At 42.1% G+C, this 10,505-nt stretch overlaps 1 protein-coding gene across 1 annotated transcript in view; it reads left to right on the top strand.

Moving 5' to 3' along the window:
* Positions 1–13: 13 nt before the first annotated feature.
* The window catches only part of Rnf130 (ring finger protein 130), a 137,824-nt gene continuing 127,332 nt past the window's right edge, over positions 14–10,505 (top strand). Inside the window, exons 1-2 of the mRNA XM_008852239.2 lie at positions 14–63; positions 264–414. The gene's annotated coding sequence lies outside the window, so the exon portion shown is untranslated. The remainder of the gene's footprint in view (positions 64–263; positions 415–10,505) is intronic.

Genomic DNA, 10,505 nt, shown 5'->3' on the forward strand with positions numbered 1-10,505 from the left:
CTCGCCGCGCTCGCGCTGCTGACCTGCAGCCTGTGGCCAGCGCGGGCGGACAACGCGAGCCAGGAGTACTACACGGCGCTCATCAACGTGACGGTGCAGGAGCCGGGCCGCGGCGCCCCGCTCACGTTCCGCATCGACCGCGGGCGTTACGGGCTGGACTCACCCAAGGCCGAGGTCCGCGGCCAGGTGCTGGCGCCGCTGCCTATCCACGGAGGTGAGGGCCGGGCCGGGCGGGGGCGGGCTCGGGGGACAACGCGAGCCAGGAGTACTACACGGCGCTCATCAACGTGACGGTGCAGGAGCCGGGCCGCGGCGCCCCGCTCACGTTCCGCATCGACCGCGGGCGTTACGGGCTGGACTCACCCAAGGCCGAGGTCCGCGGCCAGGTGCTGGCGCCGCTGCCTATCCACGGAGGTGAGGGCCGGGCCGGGCGGGGGCGGGCTCGGGTCTGTTCGGCCGCGGGGGTCGAGCCCGGCCTATAGCCGGCTTGGGAAGGAGGCTCCAGAAACCTGGATTTCCCTTTCTCTAAAAAGGACTTCGAACGTCCTCCCTCTCTTTCTCCTCTTTATCTCTGTCTCTGTCTCTGTCTCCCCTCCCTCCCCGCCCCCCTTAGGTGGCTTGTTTACTGGAGGGCACTGAAGTGCGAGTTTGCAGGGACAGTTGAGACAAAGGAGGTGCTGCAGGGGCGCAGAACTAGTGCATGGTGGAGAAGACCATAACCTGCATTTTGGAACCCGCAGGTTCGTTCCTGGAATCACACGGATGGAGCACCGCATTGAAGCTCTAGGGATGAGCACCCCCCTCCTTTTTTTTTTTTCTAACGTCAAAATGTGTCTTTTTCTTAAGTGGTTAATGGAGAGGGGGTCGGAAGAGGAAAATGGAAAAATGGAAATCTTTCCTGTTGCTTTGAGCTCCCTCCGCCCCCCCCCCCTTGCCCTCGATAGTTTTACTGTCATTTGACGCTGAAAATGTTCACATTATGAACTTGAGAGCTGCTGGAGCTGGTAGCCGGGTCTTCGGGTCACGGGTGTCCACCCAGGGGAAATAGGTACAATTGTCAGGAATTGTCTTTGAAGCCATTTATCTTCGTGTTTTTCCCGCATACATGGGCCATGTGTAGGTCATGATTTGATGGGAAATTCGTATCTGTTTAAATCATGTTTTAAAGGACAGGTTTCTCCCATCGTGGGTGTGATACTGGGGGCCTTTGGCACACTGAACTTTGGGAAGATGTCTCCTGTCTGCTCCACCCCCATTCACCCTGAGAAGGTTGAGGATTTTTTGTTTTTTGACTTTTTGAGACAGGGTCTCCCAGCTGACCTGAACTCACTATGTAGACCAGGCTGGCCTTGAACTCACCAGGATCTGCCTGCCTCTGCCTCCCGAGTGCTGGGATTAAAGGCCTGTAACACCACTCCCAGCTTGAGGATTTTTTAAAAATCGCTGTTCATGTTAGGATGACCCAGACTAAGCATCTTTAGGGTAATGATGTTTGCTTTTATAGTCTAAATTATTAAAATATGCCCCTCTGAGCTGCATATTTTCATAATAACATATTAAACTGCTTTCTTCTTTGAAGCATTCTGGCTGTGGAAAAAGAATCACGTATGATTTTACTGTAGCCTAGGTTCTTACATTCTTGCACTGTTCATTTTTACACCATTGATTAGATGCTAGGTTAAAAGCAGCAGTTAAGGTTCCTACTTGACTGCAGAAACAAATTTTGTCTTTGCTCCATTCAATAAATACATGTGTGCCTGCTCTGTGCCAGTCACTGTGGTTGAGACATGCAATGTTGCCAAACTGTGGCACCAACAATGCTAGTCTATTTTCTGGTGTGCAGATCGGTGAGGGTCATGTGGAAGGGGAGGAAGAGGAAGAGCAAGGGTTGGCCCTGTAGTGTGTTTTGAAATTTGCTGTTTGCATTTGGGACTTAGTTTCCCCAGGCACCCCAGATCCACGGCCCTCACTTTAGATTCTTGCCTCCAAAGGGTTCCGTGTGCTTTAAGCTACTTGTTGCTTGTCTGTCACCCCAAACTCAGTACCTATCTTGGAGAAACTAAAGGTTAGACCCATTATCCTCTCATCCTGTCATGGGGGGCGGGGGGCTTTGTGAGATTGTGCTGCATGTGTACTGTGTGACACTGGCAAAGTCATTCTGCCTGGTGGCCTCCTTATCTGTAAAATGGACTGATGAAGTATTTACTTCTTAGGTTATTGAAAGATTTAAATGGCTCATGAGCTATTAAAAGAGACTAACTAAAGTCTCTAAACTGGTGGGGGTTTAGACGCTGCAACATTGTAAAATGAACAGATTTGTGAGCAGCATGTAAAGACTGAGCCTCATTTTTCTGAGTGCATCTTCTCTTCCTGTCTTTGATTCTCCTGTGTAGGGCTCATATTGTGTCAGTATTATCCGTAGCACATGAAAATTGTTCAGGATTCTTGGGGATGGTGATGGGGGTAGTGATTTGAGTTTGCCTTTGAATAAATGGCCTTTACCCATATGATCTCTTAGTCTAGCAAATACGGATTGAAATCTGCTGTGTGCCAAAGCACCATTAAAAGCCCTGACAAAGAGGGAGGGTGACATCAGTAAAAAAAAAACATCTTTTTAAAGCTCACATTTGGGGGCGGGGCATCTTTTAACAGTCCACCTGTGAGTTGTCTTAACCTGGGGGTTCATATGACCCAAGATGATGTTCTACTTGTGCACTAGGAACTTCAGAATGTATTTTAAAACCAGAGCCTGGTCAAAATATGGCAAAATTATTTGTGTTTAAGAAAATGATCTAAAGCTGGGTGTGTTAGCTCACACCTGTTATCCTAGCAATGACATTCAGGATTGCCACTACATGGTGCATTCCAGGACAGCCTGGGCTGCAATGTGAGGCCCTGTCCCTCCAACAAAAATAGTATTTTTTTTGTAAAGGCAAAAGAACTTTACAGTTTTCCTTGAGCTTAATGTGATGGCTTCTTCTATAGCCATGGCTTGATTTGTGAATTAGAAACCCTTACTATTTTGTAGTGCTGCTCTCAGGCCAGTATTACAGAGTTAGGTACATGTGAAAGACCAAGTTTATTTTATTTATCCTATTTTTTAAAAATACTTTGTTTTACTTTTATTTTTCTTCTATGTGTATGAGTGTATTGCCTGTATGTGTGTAAGTGCACTTGTGTTGTGCATTGCCCTCGGAGGTCAAAAGAGGGTGTTGGATCCCTTGGAACTGGAGTTACAGATGGTTGTTAGCTGCCATGTGGGTGCTGGAAATCCCCTGGGTCCTCTGCAAGAGCAGTCAGTACTCTTAACCAATGAGCCATCTCTCCAGCCCTATCTGTCCTATCTTTAAAAAGGACAAATTAGCAATTTTTTTTCTCCCTAGACACTAGGGTACATTGAAAGTACATTTGGGAAAGTGCTACACTTCTACTTTATTAAAAAAACACTTTATAACAAGTGTTACACTTTGAAATTTTTTCTCATTAAATAGAATTTATCAGTGAGTGGAACTTGATTGTTCTGAACTAACAGTTTACCTTTTTTGTGTGTGTGTATGCGTGTATTGCCTGCATGTAGGTCAGTGCACCCATGTCGTGCAATGCCCACAGAGGTCAAAAGAGGCTGTTAGATCCCCTGGGACTGAAGTTACAGACAGTTGTTAGCTGCAATGTGGGTGCTGGGATTCAAACCCAAGTCTTCTGCAAGAACAACCAGTGCTCCCAACCGCTGAGCCATTTTAACTGATAAAGAATATACTTTAGAAATGGAGTTTTGAAGGAATGTGTCTTACATTTATGCACAGATCATAGATGCTTTCCTACTGCTTACTGAAATGGTAAGCTTTGAGCTAGGAACAAAATAATCCCTTTGCAGCACAGATCAGCCAGTGTGGAGCAGACACTGTAAGTGTGCTTTATGTGGGTGCACACTAACTTTTTGTTTGAGCCCAGAGTGGGGCTTGAGAGATGAGAAAGGTCTGTGGTGGTGATGATATAATTAGTGCATATGCAGATGTGCTGGGGGGGAGAATTTGGTATTAGCTATTTTTTGCCTTGCACAGAAATTTCCAGGATTGGGTGTTACAGCCTTAGAGAACAGTTTTGTCAAGTAATAAACCTTATTCCTATCTTACTAACTGTAGAGTTGCAATTAAATTTTTTAAAAATGTGTCTTAGGATTTTTTTTTTTTTTGTCTTTTTTGAGGCAGGGTCTCCTTGTAGCCCCAGCTGTCCTGGAACTCACTATGTAGACCAGGCTGGCCTCGAACTCACAAAGATCCACCTGCCTCTGCCTCCCAAATGCTGGGATTAAAGGCGTGCGCCACCATGCCCGGTGTGTTTTAGGATTTTATGTTTAAAAAATGTCCTGTTGAAACCCTGATGCTTCCTTTAACACACGTGAAGTTGTTTTTAGGAATTCTCATAGCTGTGAAGGAGACTAATGTGAAAATAAAAGCTTGGCTGAAAGAGATCGTGTAACAGAATTGATAATGGCAAAGGAAGGCTACTATACATAGAGATATCAGAGTATTTAGAGAAAAAGTGTATATGGTCCTGGGAGCGGGGTCGCTGAATGTTCAGAAGGAGAACTCAGAAAAGCTGGAAGCTCTGCAAACACATGCTGACAGGTAAGAAGAAACTGTGTCTGTACGTGCATATATAGCACTAGAATTATATATATAGTTTGTATTCAACTTTATGGTGCAGATGCTGTTTTTACATGTCATGTTTTCTGCTTCACTTTTGGATGATTTCATTATCACATAAATATTAGAAAAATTTTAGAAGCCACTTGTTTTCCTTGCCAAGTCTGTTACAGTAGAGCCTCAGATAAATGTTCTATACTTGCTACCCCCAATTTTCCCTCCTATTCCTTACACTGTGAAGGTCTTTGATTGTTCTGCTAGTGATTTTGATAAAAGGACAGCATATTTAACTGAGATGTTGGATGACATGGTCAGGATTCTTAAGATCTCAATATGTAGAATAATAGACTGAATTTTTTTTTAAGTTAATAAAGATGAATTGAGTTAAAAGCATTGCCTGCATTCAGGGTTGTTAGAGGAGATAAGGCTTAGCTGCATGTCACATGTCACAGCCTGTGAGCTCTCCTGACTTCGACTTTGCCCAGGCTAATCCTCAGCTGCATCTGGATCTAGGGCAGCTCCATCCCACTGCTTATAGACCACACATGCCTTTAGTGCCTGATTAGTTCTGATTATAGGTTTAAGAGATGAACAAACTGCAGAGCTTTGTTTTGAATGTTATGAAAAAATCCTTTACTACTGTAAATAGACTAAAGTATCTTCTAAGATTCCATTTCTCTTGAAATAATAAGATAAATCTTTTTAAATAAGTCTGCCAGAATATACTTATTAAGAAGCATATTGTTCTTATTTATTTTTGTAGGGCTAGGGAGTGAACCCAGGGACTTGAACATGCTAGGCAAGCACTCGGCCACTGAGTATACACTGGTCCAAAAATATTGTTCTTTTTATACCAGTCACATTGGATTATGTGTATACATGTATATATTTTACAGCAACAAAACATTAAATATATGTTAACATTAGCTTTGTGTTATCTTTTTGATTGAACAGTTTTTAAAGATCTAATATATCACATATTTAATTTCTAGGTAAATTTGAATTTTGACAAGCAGAAGTTACTTGTAGGCAGTAGGGAGTAGATAACTTTCATGTAAAAGGGAAGAAAGTCAAGTGTGTAGTGTAAGCCCAGCACTGAGGAAGTTGGAGCAAAAGAATCAAGAGTTCAAAGCCAGCTCGGGCTCCATAGCAAGACCCTGCCTCTGAAATAAAGTAAAAGAGAGAGGAACTATTGGGCTGTAGACATCTTCCTTTACGTAATTCACAAAAGAAGTCTGGTATTTTCAGTCACATCCACACCAGTGGGATGAATGACTTGTCTCCATGCCTAGCTTTCTGAAGTATGGCAGTCTTAACTCATTTACCAAATTAAGCCATTATGTTTTTCCAGACTGTCAACCTTTATTTTATTATCCTTAAGTAATGTGTGCACTAGGCATTTATTAATTTTTCCCATAAGTTATAATACTGCAGCTTTACTGTTGGAGGCAGTTTTGAATAAAACAGGGGAATCCTTCAAATCTCAAGTGAAATGCATCAAAAAACTTGATAAACAGCTCTTCTGTGCTTGTGTTATGCAAGCTCTGTGTGTGTGTATTCATGCATGCATGTATACGCACATGTGCACTCGCATGCAAGAGAAGTATATACATTCCTTCCTGAGAATTTTTGTTCATCTTTTCACAAGATCCACCTTGACTGGATAGCACAATGAGGACATGCCACTATAAAAAGTTGTAGGCTTTCTTCAATTTGCAAATAGATTTTGTTCTAAACCGGGGGTCTCCAGAGAGTTTTTGTTGGAATACAGCCATGTCCATGTGTTGACATGGTGTCTATAACTGCTTACATACATACTGTACCTGCAGGATCATGTGATTGTTAAGTACATACAGGGCCAGTCAGCCTAAAGTGTTTCCCTTCTGCCCTTTTAATCAAATATTTGATGATTTCTATTCTAAATGTTCATTTATACTTTGGTTTTCCCATTAAGGACTCTTGTTATGAGAGAGTTTAGGTCAACTTAGAAATCAAACTGAGCTCTTAGAAATTAGGGATCTTATCTTTTTTGTTTCAGCCAAGCTGGTAGGTCTGCCTGAAACTACCAAGCCATTCTTTCAGATGTGTGATTGCATTTAATCCTATGGTGCTTAGTCTACTGGTAAAGCTGATAGCAGGAATCGTAAGAGTGGGTAGGACAGGGAGGCTGGGGAGAACTGCCCAAAATTAAGAGTTAAGACAGTTCCAGGAGCCCACAGGAGACTGGGAATAGTTGATATTCCCACTCATTGAAGTAGAAAAACTTTCAAGTGGATGGGCATGGAGTGAGTCCAAATTACTCCTGGAACAAAGCTATTCTAGAACCCCTTCCCCAACAAAGCCTAAAAGCAAACCTTGAAAGAAATCTGTGTGATACTAACTTTTCCCAAAATAAGACTGGATGATATTTAAAGGAATACCTCAATATGTATCTCTGAAAAATATATATGAAACTGATATCCAATCTAGAATTGCCAGGCCAACAAAAAAACAGGAAAATATGGGCCATGATCAGTAGGAAAACTTCAGATGACACAGTCGGCAGAATTGCAGGTGAGAATGTTAAGCTAATCTTTATAATTACGCTGACATGTGTCCACCAAGATAAATACAAACATGACCATGAGGAGGTGGATATTAAAAACAACCTAGACCAAGCTTCTTTGTAGAACACTAGCCTTGAAAACGTGTAAAGTTTATACTGACAGGACAAGGAAGAAAGAAGATAAGATCCTATTTCTTACTCTGGTGTGCTCAGCTTATTCTAGGCGGTAAGTAGTTAGCATGCACTGCCTGCATCCTGTGTACCAAGAATGGTGTCGGGTGTTTTACATGGATTAAAATTTAATCTCAGAGCTGCAGGTAGTACTGTTATCCTCACTTTGTGCTTGGGAAATTTAGGGCACTCTGGTCTCATTCGGTGCCTTTTAGCACTTAACATAACTGGAAATTATATATCTGTGTTCTTTGTTTCTGAGGGCAGGGATCCTGTCTCTTGTGTCCACTTTTGTATATTCAGTGATTAATGTGGTGTTTGGAACATAGTAGGGTGGTGCCGAGCAATTAGTGTTGGGTGAATTAAAGAGAGTGAGGTAACACACTGTGTGGCTTTGGGAATTCGGCAGAGCTGGGACTTGAGGTAGGCCTGTCTGATGGCAGTGCCCATACTCTAACCACTTCTTTGTATTGCTTCCCAAGCGAGTTAATAAATTATGATAAACCACTCAGTGGAATGCTACACAGCTGTAAGAGAGGACCATCATAAAAGCTCTGTATGTGCTACAAAAATAAATACAAGCTGATTGAACTATGACTATGTTAAGTTTGTTTACAGTGGACAAAGGCTCAAAGTAATATGCAGAAATAAAAAATGTTATATTGATCAGATAAGCAGCAGCATTTACTTGGTTTTTAAATTTTACTGTAGGGCCTTGGGGAGTGCTAGTGTGTGCTAGACCCTGAGTTTGAGCTACAGGAAAATACAGATTATTAGTTTTCATTTAAAAGGGAAAAAAATGGACTGGTGAGATAGTTACACAGATAAAAGTACTTGTGCATACCTGGCAACATGAGTTTAATCTATGGAACCCACAGAAAGGTAGAAGGAAAGAACTAGCTCTACACAGTTGCCCTCTCACCTCTGTGTGTGTGCCCTGACATATACCCACACTTCTCTCCACTTCCTTTCCTCCCCCCTCTCATTTTACTAAAATGGGGGGAAAAGTGTTAATGGGGGTGAAAGGGGAGGACTCACTGCCTGAATAACCAAGGGGGCATAACCAAGGAGGAATATCTGTTTGCTTGTTTTGAAGTGTTTGGCATTGAACCTAGTACTCTACACTGTGTTATACCCCTAGCCTTTTTGTTCTTGAGTTTCTATACCTTCAGTAAGAGCAGGATGAATTCCAAGGTTGATTAGAATGAGTAGGGAACTGGAAGGTACCAAGAATAAATATTGAAAAGGATATGTTTTTCCTTAGTGAAATAAGAGGAACAGGAACTGGCCAAGACTAGTTGGTCCAAATGTTAAGCAAACTGATCTATGACATGATTTTGAGTGATGAGTCCTAGAGAAGGAAACAAGAATTGTGACACCAGAAGTCCACAGATTCCGCAAAAGTTCACAAACCACAAAATAGTGGCTGTTATCTTTGTAGAACTGTGAAAACTGGCCAGCAAACCTAAAACCAGAAGTTAGATGCCTCTTCTAACCAGAAGTTAGAAGTTAAACAGGAAGGGTGAAGGGGGTAGGTTTACTAGTTCGTAAACCATTGGATAAAGTTGCCTTTTTCGTAGATGCATGCAATAAGATTACTACTCTTTCCCTTTTGCTTACTCCAAATTAATCTTCTTCCTGTATTTCTTTTTCTCCTTTGAAGAAGTTCTCTGTTTCTCCAATATATGAGATCCTCTCCAACTCTGGTAGCATGCTGTGAAGTTTAGGATTATATAGAGACTAAACCACATCTCAAGATACCTACTTGAATTATGAAATCAAGAGATACTGTTGAGCTAATTGCCATTACTTTCACAAACAAATTTAGGTTGGTGGACATAAAATAATTTACCGCAGAGCCACCACATTGCCTGGCTTATAGTCTTTTCTTTTTCCCTAGCATAATGTGGTCCTCTTCCCTGGCCCCATGGAGTACAATGAGTTTCAGCCTCTTTGTAGCTTCTCTTGTGATTTCTCTTGTAATCTCTTCCAGAGTATTCATCCTTTTTTTCCTCTTTTCTAGATCATACTTGGCAAAAACCACTGTCCTGGATGAGCCATGAACATTTATTTTAGCCTTTTTCACGTTTTCTATAGCCAAGCAGCTGAATGCTGCAGAGAGAAAACCTTAGAATCCAGCTAAGGTTTGAGATCATAAATTCTAAACAAAACTGAATGGAAACTTAAGAATATGCAGTTTCACTGGCATTGGGGCACATGGCTTTAATCCCAGCCCTCAGGAGGCAGAAGTAGGCGGAGCTCTGAGAGACTGAGGTCAGCCTGGTCTGCATAGCAAGTTCCAGGCCAGCTGGGGCTACAGAGAGGCCCAGTCTCAGACAGAGTTGAACAAAATAAAAAGAATATCCAATTTCTTGGATGAACAGAGATGCAAAAATTCTTAACAAAATACTTGTAAGTGGAACTCAGGAACATACTAAGAAAAGTATATGTTATGACCAAGTGGACTTCATCCCAGAAAGACAAGGTTGGCTCAACACACATAAATCAGTAAATGTAATGCACCATATAAACACACTAAAGAACAGAAGCCACATAATCATCTTGACTGATGCCAGAAAGGCATTTGACAAAGTTTAAAATGCCTTCATGTTAAAAAGTCTTGAAGAGATTAGGAGTAGATTGAGCATATCACACAAAATAATAAAGACTATGTACGACAGACCTAGAGCCACCGTTATATTAAATGGAGACACACTGTAGTTCCTCTAAAATCGGGAATAAGGATGCCTACTCTCCCCTCTGATTTAATATTGTGCACGAAGTCTTAGCTGTAGCAGTGAGACACAAGAAAGGCATAAAGGGGATAAAAATAGGGACAGAAGAGGTCAAATGACCTTTGTTTGCAGATGACATTCAATACTTAACCTATAGAATCTGCTAGAAAACTCCTAGATCTAATACACACAGTTAAGTTTCAGGATACAGAATTAATATATAAGGGCTGGAGAGATGACTCAGCAGTTAAGAACACTGACTGTTCTTGTGAAGACTTGGGTTCAAATCCCAGCACCCACATGGCAGCTAACTCCTGTCCGTAACTCCAGTTCCAGAGGATCTGAAAGCCTCTTCTTTCCTCCATGGGCATTGCACAACACGGGTGCACTCACCTACATGCAGGCAAT

This window comes from Nannospalax galili, unplaced genomic scaffold (genome assembly GCF_000622305.1).
Source record: "Nannospalax galili isolate Female #2095 unplaced genomic scaffold, S.galili_v1.0 scaffold1206, whole genome shotgun sequence".
In the NCBI taxonomy this organism is placed as follows: Eukaryota; Metazoa; Chordata; class Mammalia; order Rodentia; family Spalacidae; genus Nannospalax; species Nannospalax galili.